The sequence below is a fragment of the Geotrypetes seraphini genome, chromosome 3 (assembly GCF_902459505.1).
Source record: "Geotrypetes seraphini chromosome 3, aGeoSer1.1, whole genome shotgun sequence".
NCBI lineage: Eukaryota > Metazoa > Chordata > Amphibia > Gymnophiona > Dermophiidae > Geotrypetes > Geotrypetes seraphini.
The window spans coordinates 348728637-348747553 of NC_047086.1; the positions used below are offsets into that span (position 1 = coordinate 348728637).

Genomic DNA, 18917 nt, shown 5'->3' on the forward strand with positions numbered 1-18917 from the left:
GCAATCTATATATTTTTGTATATATAAAAATGAACACACAAAATATGATACGTGCTTAATAGTGAACACTCAGACCCACAACTATATCCCAGTGAAATATCACAGAGAAGCTGTGTAAAGAGACCATCATTGCTTGTTCACAGTCTCACCCACCATTACTATATAACATAAGTTCTAACAACAGCCACAGCTCCTAAAAAAGGAACAAAAACTACTTATCTTAGTAAGGTGGTACTGTAGTCTTTACAGCTACTCCGGGTACATTCTTAATCACCACTTCTGCACAAAATTCATGTTCACCGACCCCCCACTCCGGGTACATTCTTAATCACCACTGCTGCACAAAATGCATGTTCACCGACCTCCCCCCCCCCACTACTGCTGCACAAAATGCATGTTCACCGACCCCCCCCACCACTGCTGCACAAAATGCATGTTCACTGACCCCCCCACCACTGCTGCACAAAATGCATGTTCACTGACCCCCCCACCACTGCTGCACAAAATGCATGTTCTTCTTATCATCTATCGCTTTCTTCACTTCTTCACTTCGATTCTTTTTGCACCCTTTTCTAAATCTTGGATATGCAGATTTTGTGCCTCGATCACCGTGTCCTTGAATAAAGACCAGGCTTGCTCTTCAGTCTGCTATTTCTTTGTGGTGTTCCTAAGTTTCTTCCTTACCATTACTCTCATCGCTTCAAAGTTTCCTTTCTTGAAGTTAAAAGTTGTCGCTATTGTTCTCTTTCCCTTCGGTATTCCTTCTTCAACTTTGAACTTGATCATATTGTGATCGCTGTTTCCCAATAGTCCCACTGCTTCCACTTCCTTCACAGGTCCTCTTAGCCCATTTAGGATTAGATCAGATCCAGAGTGGCATTCCCTCTCGTCGGTTCTCTGACAAGTTGATCCATGAAGCAATCCTGTATAGCCTCCAGGAATCTGGTCTCTCTAGTGCATTTTGAGTTTCCAAGACTCCAGTCTAATCCGGGATAGTTGAAGTCTCCCATAATAATCGTGTTACCTCCTTTCTGACCTGACCTGTCCTGGTGATAGAGTTTGTACCCCGGCAGTGCTGTATCCCATTTGTTTTCTTCATTCCACCATGTTTCGGAGACCCCAATGATGTCTATGTTCTCAGTTTTGGCCATGACTTCTAATTCCCCCATTTTGTTCCTTAGGCTCTTTGAATTAGTATATATGCAATTTAGGTCCTGGTATTTTTTTGTCTTCATTTCCTTTCCCTGTGCTTCGAACTTTATTTTCTTCTTTTGTGCTGCAAACCTTTTATCTTCCTTTTCTGGGTTAGTCAACTCCTGTGTTTTGCCTGTTGTTTCTTCCCAGCATTTTTCTCCCTTCGTATCTTCGTGGGATACCTTCTTCCAAATTGTCGACACTTGGTCGACTGTCAGCTTTCCCCTTCTTCTTAGTTTAAAACCTGTTCTATTCCTCTCCTGGCGTTATTTGCTAGAAATCTAGTTCCCGCCGTGCTCAGGTGCAGTCCATCTCTTCTGAAGAGTTTGCTCTTACTCTAAAAACGTTGTCCAGTTCCTCACGAAGTGGAACCCCTCTTCCTCACACCATCTCCTCATCCAAGCATTTATTGATTGTAGTTCCGTCTGCCTCTTCACATCTGCCCTTGGTACTGGTAGGATCTCTGAGAAAACTATCTTCTGAGTCCTCATCTTCAACTTCCTTCCCAGACTCTTGAACTGTTCTATCAGTGCACTTCTTCTGTAGTCTCTCCTGCTGACATCATTTGTCCCGATGTGGATCATTACTGCAGTCTCTTCCGTCTCTGCTCCTTCCAGAATCTCTCCAATTTTGTCCACGATGTCCTTTGTTCTCGCTCCTGGGAGACAGGTCACTAGTCGATCCTCTCTCCCATCTGCTATGTGGCTGTCTACATTCCTTTTTTTTTTATTTATTTATAATTTTCAAATTAACAAATCAAGATACATCTTGTACAGAAAGTGATTACAACACAAAAAAAAAAGAACAAATAGAAGCATAATGAATTATATAGAAATCAAATATTTGTATAATCTCTCAAATCCACCATTTTAATCCATGATGTGAATTAAACGGAATTTTAACAAAGAACCATATTATAAAAGATAAGTGGTACGTGGTTAACTGAAATTCCAGGCGCCTTATATCTCAAGCCCTCATTCTTTCCCCTTTTCCAGGCGAGACATGGAGAGAAGGGCCGTTAACTGATTTGGTTCAAAGAAAACATATTTTTGAGAATTATATTGAACTATACACTTGCAAGGATGTCGAAGATAGAAAGTTCCCCCAAGAGCCAAAACACCAGGTTTTAATAATAAAAACTCTTTTCTACGTCTTTGTGTATCTCTTGCCAAAACTGGGAACATCTGAATCTTTAAATCAAGAAACTTTTTCTCTTTATTTTTAAAGAATAATCTCAAAAGCCAATTCTTATCTAACGTAATAGCCAGGGTAACAATCAATGTAGCAGGTATTGCTATTTCTTTATCAGATAGTTCAAGTAAAGCAGATACATCAATTGGTCCCTGCGTTTTTTCTTGAAGATCCTTATTTTTACTAGGCAAATAATAGACCTGGGTGAAAGGAGGCAATGAATCTTCCAATACTTCCAATATCTCCAGCAAATACCTTTTTAACATTTCTCTTGGAGTCACTGTTGAAATTCGTGGAAAATTAATCAATCTTAAGTTATTATTCCTGGAGAAATTTTCAAATGTCTCAATCTTCCTTCTTAAATTTATATTATCCTTAATTAAAGTGTCCTGAAGAAGCTTGGAAGATTTAAGTTGATCTTTAATGCACTGGATATCTAGTTTTGATTCTCCCAAGTCTTGTTTTATCTGAAGAACTTCTTTCTCTTGAGTTTTTATTTTCCCCTCTATTTGAAGATGGTTACTATTTACTGTTCTAGTCAGATTGGCAATCAAATCCCACAAAGCTCCCATTGTGACTTCTTGGGGCTTTACAAGGTCAACAGTTTGCAAGTTTAATAGTTGTTTTTTTTTTTTTATGTTTTATTAACATTTGATATACCGCTTAAGCATATTACAGATCTAAGCGGTTTACAATAAAATACAGGTACTTAGAACTTCCCTATCTGTCCCGAAGGCTCACATTCTAGCTAAAGTACCTGAGTAAACAATTATTAAAATAGAAAAGATATAACAAAATTCCAAGAATTGTGAGGGAAAGGTACAATTCAAATGATTAGAAAAGAAAAAGATAAAAGAAAAAAAAGAATTAAAATATACAAATAAGTTTAAGAGATTGGAGATTGAGCAAAATAAATTCCAATCTAGTGCTAAGTCCAATCATCAATCCGGTCCAATAGAGCTCCACATCTGCAAAGAAGTATGGCGGTGTCTTGCTGAATGGCGTTCATCATTGTTGTTGAGTGTTTTTGTGTGCCACTTTGCATTTGTTGGTAGTCTTGTCCAGAATGGCCTTTGTCGAGACAATTTTACCGTATGGCTGGCAGAGTTTGACAAGGTCCTGGTCAGTGGTGCCCGGATGGAGCCCTCGGATGTACAGGTTTGTTTTGCTCAGCTGTTCTCCTCCACCACCTCCTCCGCTGCTGCTGCTGTTTGGGCTTGGTGGAGCCATGTGCTGAGCTGTCGAAACATAAGGCTGCTGTTTGCCGGCGGGTATCCTCAGAGGCACGCTGGAAAAGATTATGATCCCTGCCGTAGAGCCGGTGCCGCGTCTGTAGAACCGGACAGAGAGAGGCGGCAGGGTGTATTCCTCTGTGCCTGCTGCTTGCTACTTCTTTATTCCCTTGTTATATGTTTCGCTCTGAATCTACTCCTAATTGTGTTGCGTTTGTCTAGTGTTGAGTAGTGTTGTGGTGTTCTGTGTTGGCTGGTGTTCCTACTTTAAGTTAGCAGTTTACTTGTGTCCTGCTGCTGTTACGTATGTAAGTGCCCTCTGTGTCTGCTTAGTTTGCTTTGTTTTTTGCTTTTATGTTCTTATTGGTTTAGCTGTGTTTATCGTTGGCTTCCTTACCTTGTTGCCCTTCCCTGGTGTACTGACTCCGCCCTTCTTGAGGCCCTTCGCAAAGGCGCTCTCACTAAGGCAAGCGCCTTTGCCGCTCGCCTTCGCCACACGCCGAACGGTTGCGTGCCGTTGGCTCCTCCCCTTTTATGGGGGAGTTCGGCTGCGGTGTACTGCTGACGTCGGAGGGGTGAGCGGAGTTATCTCTCGCCTCTGCCCCTCTCTATGTCCTGCCTGTTGCTCTCTCCGCGATTTATCCTCTCTCCTCTTCTCTCTCCTGACTCCTCTTCTCTTGCTCCTGACTCTGCTCAGCCACCTCCCGACTCTCTTCAGCTGCCTTCTGAATCTACTCACAGTGGTATTGCAGTCAATCTACTCGCAGTGAGAGAGAGAAAGCGTGCAGCAGGCAGAAAGTATTGGACTCATGGAGATGGCGAGATGGATGGAGAGGACAGAAAAGAGGGAAGGAGAAATGTCACAATCGGGGAAGGGGGAGAGGGTAGAGAGTGAAAAGTTGGACTCATGGAGAGAAGTTGGTTGGGGGAGGGAAGGAGGACCAAAGGAGAAGCAGCATGCAGGAGGAAGAGAGAAAGAAATGTTGGGCTGGTGGAAATTTTACATGGGGGGGGAGAGATACCAGACCAGGGAATGGAAGGGAAATAGGGGAGTCTGGTAGCACTATAGAAATAATAGTAGTAGTAGTAGTAGTAGTAGTAATAGAGAGATGCCAGATTATGGGAAAGAGAGGAGAGAGATGCCAGATGGGAAGGGGGAGAAAGGAAGGAGACAGATGTTGGACTACTGGGGGGGGGGGACTCAGGGCATGCATCAGGGGGAAAGCGACTGAGGGACTGGAAGGACCTGGAAGAAAGAGTAGTCAGAGGGCTCAGTAGAGCCTAAAGTCCAGGGAGGGGTACAGGTTTGACAACCAATGGTGGAACCGTGAAAGTTTCCAGGGAGTGGGAGACCCAAGAGGCCAGGGAGTGTAGGGACTGGCAGTAGCCACACAGGAATAGCTAGAAGTTTGAAGGTCCAAGGTTGAGGGGGTCTGGCAAGCAACCAGTGGAGGGACTAGCAGGGCCATTGGCAACCAGGGAAGAGACCAGTGATGACACTGGAAGCTGCCCGAGGAGCCCAGAGTAAGCCACTTGACAGTCAAAGGTCTGACAAGCATCCTGCAGAGGGATTGGTGGAGAGACCGGTGATGGCACCGGAGGCTGCTGGAAGACCCGGAGGGCCAATGCAGGGTCAGGAGAGGACCTGAAAGAACTGGAAGACCGTGGAGTCCAGGAAGGACCTGGAGAGGAACAGGAGGAGCTGGAGAGGCCTGGTCACAGGATTTAGAATTGTTTTAACAGGGTCAGTAGAAGATCAAAGGATGCCTGGGGTGTACAAAGTGACAGGTGTTGACCGCTCAGCCCATCACATAATCACAAAGGAAAAGAGGAACCTGAACCACAGCTATGTGATGTAGGGTTCCAAGCTAGGAGTCACTGCCCAGGAAAAGAATCTAGGTATCATCGTTGAGGACACATTGAAACCCTTAGCTCAATGTGCAGCAGCAGCTAAGAAAGCAAATAGAATGTTATGAATTATCAAGAAAGGAATGGAAAACAAAGATGAAAATCTTATAATGCCCTTGCATCGCTGAATGGTATGGCTGTACCTCATATACTGTGTGCAATTCTGATTGCTGTATCTCAAAAAAGATATAAACGAATTAGAAAAGGTACAGAGAAAGGCAACGAAAATTATAAAAAGGATGTGACGACTTCCCTATGAGGAAAGGCTAAAGTGGCTAGGGCTCTTCAGCTTGGAGAAGAGAGGGCTCAGGGGTGATGTGATAGAGGTCTATACTGAGTAGAGTGGAAAGGGTAGATTTGAGTCACCTGTTTACTCTTTCCAAAAATCCTAGAACTCAGCGTGTAATTAAACTCTGGAATTTGTTGCTGAAGAATGTGGTGAAATCAGTTAGCTTAGCAGGGTTTAAAAACAGTTGGATATTTCCTAAAAGAGAAGTCCATAGGCTTGGGGAAATTCACTGCTTATTCCTAGGATAAGCAGCATAAAATCGGTTTTACTATTTGGGATCTGGCTAGGCTTTCTTTTTAAAGCTGTGTACTTTAGATCTGTGGGTTCTACAGCAGCGGTCTCAAACTCGCAGCCCGCAGGCAGGTGTGGACGCAATGATCAACCGCTCCCTTGCTGCAGTCGATTGTTCCGGTCAAAGCTGCGTCATCCACACCAGCATTTCTCTTCCCCCTTCCCTTCCTTGTGGAGCAGTAGCATGTCTGGCCGGCTGCCTTGCTGTAGTCGATTGTTCCGTTCAAAGCCGTGGGTGGCAGCTCCTCGCGCTAACCACACCTGCGTCGGAAGCCTCTCTGACATCACAATATCAGAGAGAAGGCTTTTGATGCAGGCGCAGATCACGCAAGGAGCCGCCACCCGTGGCTTTGAAAGGAACGATTGACTGAGCAAGAGAGCCAGCCAGACATGCTGCTGCTCCACAAGGAAGGGAAAGGAAAGGGAGGGGAAAGAGAAATGCTTCTGCTGCACAGGAAAGGGGGAAGGGAAATGCTACTGCACAGGGAAAGGGAGGGGGAGGGAAGGGGGAAGAGAAATACTTCTGCTGTTGCTGCTGCACCCAACTGGGGAAAGAGAGGAAAGGAATGAGAAGCAAGACAAGGGAGGGGAGAGGAACAAGAGATGCCAAGTCCATGGGAGGGAGGGAAAGGAAAGGAGATACCAAACCATGGAGGGGGAGGGAAGGAGACAGATGCCAGACCAGGGGAAAGGAAGGAGAGAGGAAGGAAAGAGATGTCAGACCGTGGAAATAGGGACGGAAGAAGAGAGAGATAGGAAGGGAAGGCAAGTCATGGAAACGTAGATTTTGAAAAGAAAGCAGAAAAATTGAATATTAAGTTACTGCCAAAGATGGATGCAAGGCAGAAAGTGAAGACGGAGAGAAAAACAGTCAAAGGACAAGAAGACCCTGGAAACATAGTTAAAAGCACAGAAAAATAAAGTCACCAGCCAACAAAGGTAGGGAAAATGATTTTATTTTCAATATAGTGATTGAAATGTGTCAGTTTTGAGAAAGGAAAGATATTAAACTTTAAATGTGAGGGCTGCAGAAAAAATAGTTAATGTTGTGACAGGGAAGAGCCTGTCAGCATTTTAAATCCAGCTTTAAACCCTGCCTTGCAAAGGCTGGCCCCTATTCCTAAGCCCAGGAAGCTGCCTAATAATCCTGTACCTATCACCAAGAGCCAACAGGCAGGGCAAGGCAGAGAGAGAAGGGCAGAAACCATAACATCTGGTTTAGGGCACTATAATCCCTTTTATAATACCTTGGGCAAATCTCCAACAAAACCTCTAGTAAAGAAAACCAGCACAGGCATGGTTAATGAGAGGGGTGTGGCTGGCAAGCAGGACGAACCCAGAGGGAGAGTGGGATTAGGCTTACAGCATAAAATGAGCACAGGTGGAAACACTAGGGAGGAGATTGGTAAGAAGATTGGAGAGAACACTCCGGAGAAGACTGCAGGGAGGAATGCAGGGGAGAGACATGCTGCGCTAAGCAGGAAAGAGCCTGCTAAGAGTTCTCTGTCCCAGACCCTAGCTAAAGCACAGCTGGTCTTACAACCCTCCCGAGCTAACAGACTTCTGACTCCTAAGCAGAAGTGCAGGGAAGTAGAAAAACTTCCAGGGCAGGGCTGGCCGTTAGCTGTCCCTGAAGGGAGTTCTTACCCTGCCTCAGAAAGCGGAGATTCCCTAATGGAATTAGAGGGAGAGCTATCTGAAAGCAGTGAGATGGAGTGCAGTCTCGCAGTATGGGATCTTCTCGAGAATCACAGTTAACAAGGTATGAATGGGGGAGGGGAATGAAAGTGAATATATCTTTGTGTAGCGTTCTTTCTCCCGTAGCAGAACTGTGAGCATGTGTGAATGAATCACTTAGAGCCTGAGAGGGAGGCCATGTAGATAAAGGGAAGGAGGTGAGAACCTTTAATTAACTTCCCCGAGAAGTGTAACTGAACTCAGAGACCTGACATTGTGTAACCCTGAAGCAGGGAACTTTCGGGAGGGGACTTACACCAGTCATAAAAGGTTGGGTTATATAAAGTTCCCTAGCCCTACCCAGGAGCATAGGGTAGTGGGGGGCATTGGACTTCGGGTGGGTTAGGTCACAGAGCTTCCTGAAGTATTTCCAAACAAAAAGGAGCAAAATTAAGGAGAAAACGTTTTGGTTTATTTTTTAGCTTTTCTGCCTGGGTAGCAGGCTGGACTGTGTTGTAAGGAAGAAACCTTATGAAAGTATGTTTTGTTTTAAGTCTCCTTAGACCAGAGGGACTACTGGAACCCTAGTGCTGTGAACTAGGGGTAATAAAGATAAAAGCTGAACTTTACCAAGAACGCAGTCTCCACTAATTATTCTACTGCTTATCCAGTGGGAGTCCTCCTGGGAGCGCTCCGTCCTTACGCCTGGGGCGGGAGCCGGGTTGCCAGCGCTAGGCTTACCCCCGACCCCGCCACAATGTCTTATTAAAGAAATGATAATTTTGCATAAGGTAAAACTCTTTATAGTTTATAAATCTTTCCTTTAACTGTTAAACTGTTAACTCATGCAAAATTGTCATTTCTTTAATAAGACATTAACTATTTTTTTTTCTGCGGCTCTCAAGTACCTACAAATCCAAAATATGGCCCCACAAAGGGTTTGAGTTTAAGACCATTGGTCTACAGGATCCTCATTTTACCCTCTCCCTAAATCAAAGTGGTTGAACATTAGATCAAGCTTAGATAGAGCCATTATGGAAATGGAATGTTGTTACTATTTGGGGATTCTGCCAGGTACATGTGACCCGGGTTGGCCGCTGTTGAAAAGAGAATAGTGGGCTAGATGGACCTTTGGTCTGTCCCTGTATGGCAATTCTAATGCTCTTACCATGATGAGAACAACATTCGCAGTTCCCACATCATTTCAGGGCTTGAATTACAAAATAATAATAATTCTATGGGCATAAGAAACAACAGTGCATCATGTGTGACAGATATCAACAAACAAGAAGCAAACGGAGGTTCTGGGCAAGTAGATAAGTGCTGTTACAGACACATAAGTTCTTGGAAGATTTATCAGCAACACACATTCAGGGAACATTCTCCACAAAAGCAAATTTATTCGGTGAACAGAAAATTCAACCAGAAACCAAGATATATTGAAATAAATATTTTAGTATCAAGAGGGAGGATCACAAGAAAAGCATCAACATGTAATATTGAGACAAAGAGACTTGAGGAATTAATGCCTTAACAGCCAATGGCCAGTGACAGTGTGGACACTTCCCGTTCTGTGTCTCCGTCCGCTCGCTGGCGGCTCTCGCACCTTCCTATCGCCGCTGTCACATGCTCAGCAGCTGGAGCCGCCGAGGCTCCAAGGCGCGCGCACCCGATACCTGCGAGAGCCACAGCGGAGGAAGAGAGGATGAGACGGCCGCATTACTGATCACCTGCAGGACCAACTTTTCAAGGGTTTTCATGAGGAGACGGGGATGAAGAGTAGGGATAATGAAATATATGGGAGAAAGACCTCAGAAGGTCAATATGGGTGCCAGGAGGATCCCAAAAAAAAAACCCCAAATAGCTCTCCAATATGGGAGTTCCCGGGAAATAAGGAAGAGTTAGCCACTCTGACTAACACAAATGGCTCTTACAGACTTTCTTCATTTTGCTTCAATGTACTTATATGAAACCAGCTTCTCTCAACTAATTTGGACAGACAGACAGGACACTGAAACCGAGATTCAAAGTGCATATATCATCCAAAAAAGGTCCAAATGTCCCATTCAAACTGTAAAAGCAAACATGTGCCTCTCTTTCACCTTATTTTAAGACAGTCCACATTTTGAGTTTCAGCGCTTGTGGTTGCATATTCTGAAAACAGTTTCTGCTTCTCTACCCTGTTTCCCCGAATATATGACACTGTCTTATATTTTTAAAAACTCCAAGGTCTTATTTTCAGGGGGATGTCTTATTTTTCCATGAAGAAGAATACAGTACACATTTATTGCTGAAAAAAAGACATTTATTACCTGTATATGGTACAGGTCATCACAAACCAGAAAAGCTGTATCACAAACCAGAAAAACATTTACTGTATAACAGTTTACAGTATGATACATTTACACATTTAATCAATGACAATCAAGTCATCATCTTCTGGAACATCATCATAATAACTCACACCCTGAGGTTCCAGGTCAATTACTTGGGACTCCATTTCTTTCACAATCAGTGGACCAAATCTCTCATGTTTAGCAATAGCAGTGTCCTCAAATGAGTACTTCTTATCAAGGTAGCCTGCTCGTAATGCATGTTCAATGCAACTGTCAGTGATTTTATCCCATGAATTCTTCACCCAAGTCACAACCTCTTGCAGTTTAGGTTTCACAAAGTTTCCACGCTGATTTCTCTCCATTCTATTTTCAATGTAGTCATTAATTTCCATGCGCAGATTGTCCTTGAATGGCTTGTTGATTGCAATATCAAGGGTCTGGAGATAGGCTGTCATTCCCGCAGGAATCATTATTTGATCTATTTTTCTTTCATGAAGAAATGACTTCATATCTTTAGCACGGTGAGTGCTAGCTGCATCCCAGACTAGCAGACCTCTTTGACCTCCTCGCATAACAAGTGGCAGCATTAAATCTACCCACTTTCTTATAACAGCTTGTGTGGCCCAGGCTTTTTCAGTTTCAAGGACAAAAATTCCTGAAACACGTTCAATCTTTTCCTTCTTGCCCTTAGAAATTATTAGAGGTAGGACTTTAGTGCCATCCAGACGAATTGCCAAAATACAGGTCACACGTGCACTTTCATAAGCAGTGGAGGGAATGTACACTGAGGAGGCACCCCGCTGTTCAACTGTTGTTTGAGATGATTGGCCCATAAACACTGGAGTTTCATCCATAGCAATCATGTTGGAAAGCTTGTATTTAGAGAAGTCAATCTCATCAATAAAGGACTTGAATGCAAGTGCTCGCTCAATCACTTGAGCATCTTCCAGCCTAAACAATGTCGTGGATCTTCTTAAAGACAATTCACTTCTCTGAAGAAAATTATCCAGCCAGTGTTGTGATGCTTTGAAATTTTCAGAGGCTATGTTAAACTGTGGCGCCATTGCAAGGGCGAATTCTTGAATATGAGCCCTATTCACAACCAAAGCCTTTGTTCTCCTGTCAACAACCCATTCACAGATCAGATCTTCCAGCTCAGAAAATATTGGTTTCCGACCTGATCTACACTTGCGTTTGTTAGAATTTCCCTTTTCCACTTGTTCAACTAGTTTACCATACTCTGCTCGCCACTTGCGGAGCAATCGTATATTCAACATTTTTTTCTTTTCAGAAAGCAGCAAGATTTTGGCCCCAAGAATCTTCCACGATTCTCCTCTTGTACTCCACAGAGTAGCTTTTTCTTTTTGTGGCCATGCCTAAGGGTAAAAGAATAAAAAATGGCACTAGGGTATCCTGGGTGGGGGGGGGGGGTGATCTTTTAAAATGATACAGAGGGCATCAGAGGGGGGAATCAAAATGGCACAAGAGAATCAGGGGGATGGGCGGTTACCATCTTAACAGTATGGAGAGAAAAACGTTAGCTTGCCATGTAAAAGGTAAATAAAAATTGGCATGCAAATCCTTTAAACCAGATTTTTGATTTTACAGTTAACAATCTGGTTTAAAGGATTTGCATGCCAATTTTTATTTACCTTTTACATGGCAAGCTAACATTTTTGGAAATGTGTCTGTAACACGGTAAATGTACACTTGTAAAGTTTGAACTTGAAATCAGCTTTCAAATCTGTTAGAAAACAGCATCCTCTACATACCGTACAGATCAGATACAGATTTGCAGTTTGCTTTTAAAACACTAGATGGCAGCATCACTATGTACGGTATCACTACAAGTAAATACCAGTAGTACGTAACATAGTAACATAGTAACATAGTAGATGACGGCAGATAAAGACCCGAATGGTCCATCCAGTCTGTCCAACCTGATTCAATTTAAATTATTATTTTTTTTTTTTTTTCTTCTTAGCTATTTCTGGGCAAGAATCCAAAGCTTTACCCGGTACTATGCTGGGGTTCCAACTGCCAAAATCTCTGTTAAGACTTACTCCAGCCCATCTACACCCTCCCAGTCATTTAAGCCCTCCCCTGCCCATCCTCCACCAAACGGCCATACACAGACACAGACCGTGCAAGTCTGCCCAGTAACTGGCCTAGTTCAATATTTAATATTATTTCTGATTCTAAATCTTCTGTGTTCATCCCACGCTTCTTTGAACTCAGTCACAGTTTTACTCTCCACCACCTCTCTCGGGAGCGCATTCCAGGCATCCACCACCCTCTCCGTAAAGTAGAATTTCCTAACATTGCCCCTGAATCTACCACCCCTCAACCTCAAATTATGTCCTCTGGTTTTACCATTTTCCTTTCTCTGGAAAAGATTTTGTTCTACGTTAATACCCTTTAAGTATTTGAACGTCTGAATCATATCTCCCCTGTCTCTCCTTTCCTCTAGGGTATACATATTCAGGGCTTCCAGTCTCTCCTCATACGTCTTCTGGCGCAAGCCTCCTATCATTTTCGTCGCCCTCCTCTGGACCGCCTCAAGTCTTCTTACGTCTTTCGCCAGATACGGTCTCCAAAACTGAACACAATACTCCAAGTGGGGCCTCACCAATGACCTGTACAGGGGCATCAACACCTTCTTCCTTCTACTGACTACGCCTCTCTTTATACAGCCCAGAATCCTTCTAGAAGCAGCCACTGCCTTGTCACACTGTTTTTTCGCCTTTAGATCTTCGGACACTATCACCCCAAGGTCCCTCTCCCCATCCGTGCATATCAGCTTCTCTCCTCCCAGTATATACGGTTCCTTCCTATTATTAATCCCCAAATGCATTACTCTGCATTTCTTTGCATTGAATTTTAGTTGCCAGGCATTAGACCATTCCTCTAACTTTTGCAGATCCTTTTTCATATTCTCCACTCCCTCTTCGGTGTCTACTCTGTTACAAATCTTGGTATCATCTGCAAAAAGGCACACTTTTCCTTCTAACCCTTCAGCAATGTCACTTACATACATATTGAACAGGATTGGCCCCAGCACCGAACCCTGAGGGACTCCACTAGTCACCTTTCCTTCCTTCGAGCGACTTCCATTAACCACCACCCTCTGGCGTCTGTCCGACAGCCAGTTTCTGACCCAGTTCACCACTTTGGGTCCTAACTTCAGCCCTTCAAGTTTGTTCAACAGCCTCCTATGAGGAACTGTATCAAAGGCTTTGCTGAAATCCAAGTAAATTACATCTAGCATATGTCCTCGATCCAGCTCTCTGGTCACCCAATCAAAAAATTCAATCAGGTTCGTTTGGCACGATTTACCTTTTGTAAAGCCATGTTGCCTCGGATCCTGTAACCCATTAGATTCAAGGAAATACACTATCCTTTCTTTCAGCAACACTTCCATTATTTTTCCAACAACTGAAGTGAGGCTCACCGGCCTGTAGTTTCCTGCTTCATCCCTGTGACCACTTTTATGAATAGGGACCACATCCGCTCTCCTCCAATCCCCAGGAATCACTCCCGTCTCCAGAGATTTGTTGAACAAGTCTTTAATAGGACTCGCCAGAACCTCTCTGAGCTCCCTTAGTATCCTGGGATGGATCCCGTCTGGTCCCATCGCTTTGTCCACCTTCAGTTTTTCAAGTTGCTCATAAACACCCTCCTCCGTGAACGGCGCAGAATCTACTCCATTTTCTCGTGTAACTTTGCCAGACAATCTCGGTCCTTCTCCAGGATTTTCTTCTGTGAACACAGAACAGAAGTATTTGTTTAGCACATTTGCTTTCTCCTCATCACTCTCCACTTATTTGTTCCCAGCACCTTTTAGCCTAGCAATTCCATTTTTTATCTTCCTCCTTTCACTAATATATCTGAAAAAATTTTTATCTCCCTTTTTTACATTTTTAGCCATTTGTTCTTCCGCCTGTGCCTTCGCCAAACGTATCTCTCTCTTGGCTTCTTTCAGTTTCACCCTGTAGTCCTTTCTGCTCTCCTCTTCTTGGGTTTTTTTATATTTCATGAACGCCAACTCTTTCGCCTTTATTTTCTCAGCCACTAGGTTGGAGAACCATATCGGCTTCCTTTTTCTCTTGTTTTTATTGATTTTCTTCACATAAAGGTCCGTAGCCATTTTTATTGCTCCTTTCAGCTTAGACCACTGTCTTTCCACTTCTCTTATGTCCTCCCATCCTAACAGCTCTTTCTTCAGGTACTTTCCCATTGCATTAAAGTCCATACGTTTGAAATCTAGGACTTTAAGTATCGTGCGGCCGCTCTCCACTTTAGCCGTTATATCAAACCAAACCGTTTGATGATCGCTACTACCCAGGTGAGCACCCACTTGAACATTAGAGATACTCTCTCCATTTGTGAGGACCAGATCCAATATCGCTTTTTCCCTTGTGGGTTCCGTCACCATTTGTCTGAGCAGAGCCTCTTGAAAGGCATCCACAATCTCCCTACTTCTTTCCGATTCCGCAGACGGAACATTCCAGTCCGCATCCGGCAGGTTGAAATCTCCCAACAGCAGAACCTCCTCTTTCCTTCCAAACTTTTGGATATCCACAATCAGATCTTTATCAATTTGCTGCGATTGAGTCGGAGGTCTGTAGACTACACCCACGTAGATAGAAGTTCCATCTTCTCTTTTCAGAGCAATCCATATCGCTTCTTCCTCTCCCCAGGTCCCTTGCATTTCGGTCACTTGGATATTGATCTTTACATAGAGAGCTACTCCTCCACCTTTATGACCATCTCTGTCCTTCCTAAAAAGATTATATCCTGGTATGTTTGCATCCCATCCATGTGATTCACTGAACCATGTCTCTGTGATAGCAACAATAACTAGATCTGCCTCTAATATCAGGGCTTGCAGATCATGAACTTTGTTGCTTAGACTGTGAGCATTTGTGGTCATCGCTTTCCAGCTATTTTTCAGCGATAATCTCCTTTTTCGTATGGATTTTTGTGTCGTTTCACTTTCCGTTGCAATACTAAGAAATGAGTTGCTGATATTGCTTATGTTGCAGCCTTTATTACTATCACATCTTTTCTTTTGCCGGGGGTGGTCTCTATAATTGTCCTTCGTACATACACCACCCCCACCTTCTAGTTTAAATGCCTAGAAAAATATTGTCTAAATTTCTCTGCAAGGTTTCTTTTTCCTGCTGTAGTAATATGTAGCCCATCAGTGCAATATAGCTTCTTGTCCTTCCATATATTTCCCCATCCTCCTATGTACCTGAAGCCTTCTTGATGACACCAGGCTCTGAGCCATCTATTAAAGTCCTCTGTGTTTTTCACTCTTTGCTCTCCTTTTCCATATGCAGGCAGTATTTCAGAAAAAGCTAGTCTTTACAAAAGGTTTCACGCCCTCACCAATCTCCCGAAAAGCTTTCTGTGCTGCAAGTGTGGAGTTGTTGGCCAGGTCATTTGTTCCCAGATGGATAACAACATCAGTGTTAAAATCCTTAGTTTCTTCCTTAATTATAGTCAGTATTTGCCTGGAACTCCTGGTAGCTGAGGATCCTGGAAGACATTTCACTATTTTGGTCTCCTCGTCTTGTGTTCCAAGGTTAATGCCTCTGATGATGGAATCCCCCAACAGTAATAGTTTTCTGTTTTTGGCTTTTTTATTTGTACTTAGGGTGCGCTTGTTCTCTTGAGTTACCTTCATTGGTTCCAGTCCCACCTCCCTTCTGTTTTCCTGAGTATCACAGTGCACTAGTGGAGCGAAGGAATTCTGTAGAGGTAATATTAGTGAAGGTGGATGTTTCTGTGTTACATGTCGCAGTCTTCCTGAGCCTACTGTGACCCATTTATTCCTGGGCTGTTTTATTCTTTGAGGTAGAGGTGGTAAGTTGGTATGATTTTGTGGAGTGATGGAAGCTGCTTTAATTGTATTCAATTCCTGTTTAAGTTTGCAGAGCTCCTCCTTAATACTGGCAAGTTGAAGACAGATGGGGCAAGCCTTAAGCCTCCAAATAGTATGTCTTGGAATTAAAGCACCACAGTGATTGCATAGAATAAAGGTCATCTTGATTGGTTGTGAAGTGACTTGATTTGAGTAGTCCTGATTATATGGGTCTCTATATATGAATAGTGGTCCCTGTGGTTGGTGGGACTATAAGTAAGACTACTAGTAAGGCAGAAATATAGGCTCTATACCACCTAAACACAGTATTTTAAACAAAACTGCAGGTTCTATCAGTGCTACCCTAAAACACAGGATTTATAACAGGATTTATACTTTATAACAGGATTTATACTTTAGTCACCCTGAGCCACAGGCACCAGAAATATAGGCTCTATACCACCTAAAACACAGTATTTTAAACAAAACTGCAGGAAGAGGAAATAAGATTTAACAGAGGAAAGATAAGGATTTATTTTTTGTGCTTTTTTATATTTTTTTTAGTAAGAAACAGGGAGGAGAAGAGAAATTAAGCAGATATAATGCTGAAAACCAGTCAAAAGAGCAGAATATGAAATGCTGAGTAACTTAGCTTTTAGAAGTTCACAGGGCAGCCTTGCACAGCAATGTCCCAAAGATAATGCAATTAACCTTAGAAGTAAACTAGAGCCCCTCCCTTCACCACCTAATCAGCAGAAAACAATGGCTGAATACTAGTAAGACCGAAATATAGGCTCTATACTAGAGAATGACACGGTGGCGGTTTACCCGCGGCCACCGCATTTTAGCCGCGGGTCACCCGCCGAAAACGGGGAAGAAAACTAGCAGTTGCTGCGGCGACGGGGACAAGGCCATTCACCGCCCGCGGGGCGGTGAATGGTCTTGTCCCCCGCAGTGAGGCATGAAGGATCGCGCGGTCCCCGCAGCTCACACCCACCTGCCCAATCGATTCTAGTGTTTAGCCAGCTCTCTCCCTTCTCCTCACCTTAGTTTGTAGATTTTCTTTTTCGGCGACCCGCACGCTATCAGAGAGCCGCGCACCCGCTGCTGCTCAGTTTCAATCTTCTGCTCTGACGCAACCGGAAACAGGAAGTTGCAGCAGAGCAGAAGATTGAACACTGAGCAACCGCGCATGCGCGGCTCTTTGGGAAAGCGTGCAGGTCGCCGAAAAAGAAAACCTATAAACTAAGGTGAGGAGAAGGGAGAGAGCTGGCTAAACACTAGGATCGATTGGGCAGGCAGGTAGTGGCTGCGGGGACCGTGCGATCGCTAGTGTTCCCGGCTCAAATTGGAAGGAGGGAGTGAAAGGGAAAAGGATTCTGGGCCAAGGGGATGAAGTCGGAAAGAAAAAACCCACAGCAGGAAAGAAAGGGAAGGACTGGCAGGTGAGCCAGATGCTAGAAGCAGGGGGGGGGGGGGAAGAAAGAGGGAAAAAAGCTAGATGGGGTTGAAAAGAAGAGACACACTGGTATGGAAGAGGAAGATAGGGGAAATCTGGACACAGGAAGGTAACAGAAAGAGGGGAAATTATGTGCATGGGGCATAGGGACAGAGACATAAAGGGGACATGCCATGGGGATGGTATATGGACACAGGGGGGGCAATGACAGATACATAGGGGAGATATTAGAAATGGAGAAAATAGGAGCACAGAAGCGAGATGGTTTGTGGGGATGGGACAGGGACCGAGCTTGCAGGCTCCAGTGGCTTGCACAAATTACATTGTAACGTGCCATGAAAATAAGAGGGAGGAAGGTAGATAGATAAGCCACGTGAGAGGAGCTGAAGGGTAGTAGAAAGGAACAGATGGTAAAGGAGGGAGGGAAGGGTGGTGGTGGAAAGGAATAGAACAGACATTGAAGGAGGGTGGAGAGGAACAGACCCCCAAGGGAAATGTGGAAGACAGAGTGGGAAGAAGACAGATCCAGACTATGCGGGAGCAGAGGGAAGAAGATGGGTGCTAGACCAATTGGGGGGGGGGGGTTAAGGGAGAGGCACAGTAACAGCAAATGGAAGACGCAGAGAGAAGACACACAGTGGATGGAAGGAATTCAATGAGAAGATGTGGAAAGCAGAAACCAGACAACAAAGGTAGAAAAAAAAATTATATTTATTTATTTATTTTTTGCTTTAGGATAAAATAGTATATTAGTTGTGTTGATAAAAATTTATAAACAAAGCCCTGCCAGCTGAACATCTCTTTCTCTAGTTCAGCAGCAGGAACTTTGATTTATAAGAAAGGAATAAGCTAAATATTACAGTACTAAGGCTTATATGGATGCAGCGGGGACGGTGACGGGGCGGTGAATGGGATGGCAGTGGCGGTGACGGGGCGGTGAAAGGGATGGCGGTGACGGGGCGGTGAAGGGAACGGCGGTGACGGGGCGGTGCAGAGGATGGTGGGCCGGTGACGGGGCGGTGACGGGGACAGATTTTTTCCCCGTGTCATTCTCTACTCTATACCACCTAAAACACAGTATTTTAAACAAAACTGCAGGTTCTATCAGTAGCAATGAAAGGTACGGTAACGAACTACCGGTACGCAGAAATTGAACTACAGGGCGCAGCTGCCTAAAGCCAGGATTAGATGACTTGAGGAGGAGGTAGGAAAGAGCTTGCCGGCTGCTTTTAACATTGAGTGGGTACCTGTAAGTTCATCTCCGCTCTTGGGCCCTGATTCTCCAAAAGTGCGTCCCGATTTTAGGCAGCTGTAGACGTCCTACAGCTGTCTAATCAGCCAATCGGGATGCACGTTTTTTTAAAAAAAATGCTCCCCAGGCAGGCCTGAAGGCGCCTCCGGGAGCCTAGGGAGACCCGCAAGATGCCTAAGCTCGCCTACAGGCCTTAGGCGAACTTAGGCGGCCCTACGC

General features: G+C 44.2%; 1 protein-coding gene across 1 annotated transcript in view; it reads right to left on the minus strand.

Annotated features, from left to right (window-relative positions):
* The window catches only part of PACC1 (proton activated chloride channel 1), an 86147-nt gene that overhangs the window by 60951 nt on the left and 6279 nt on the right, over positions 1-18917 (minus strand).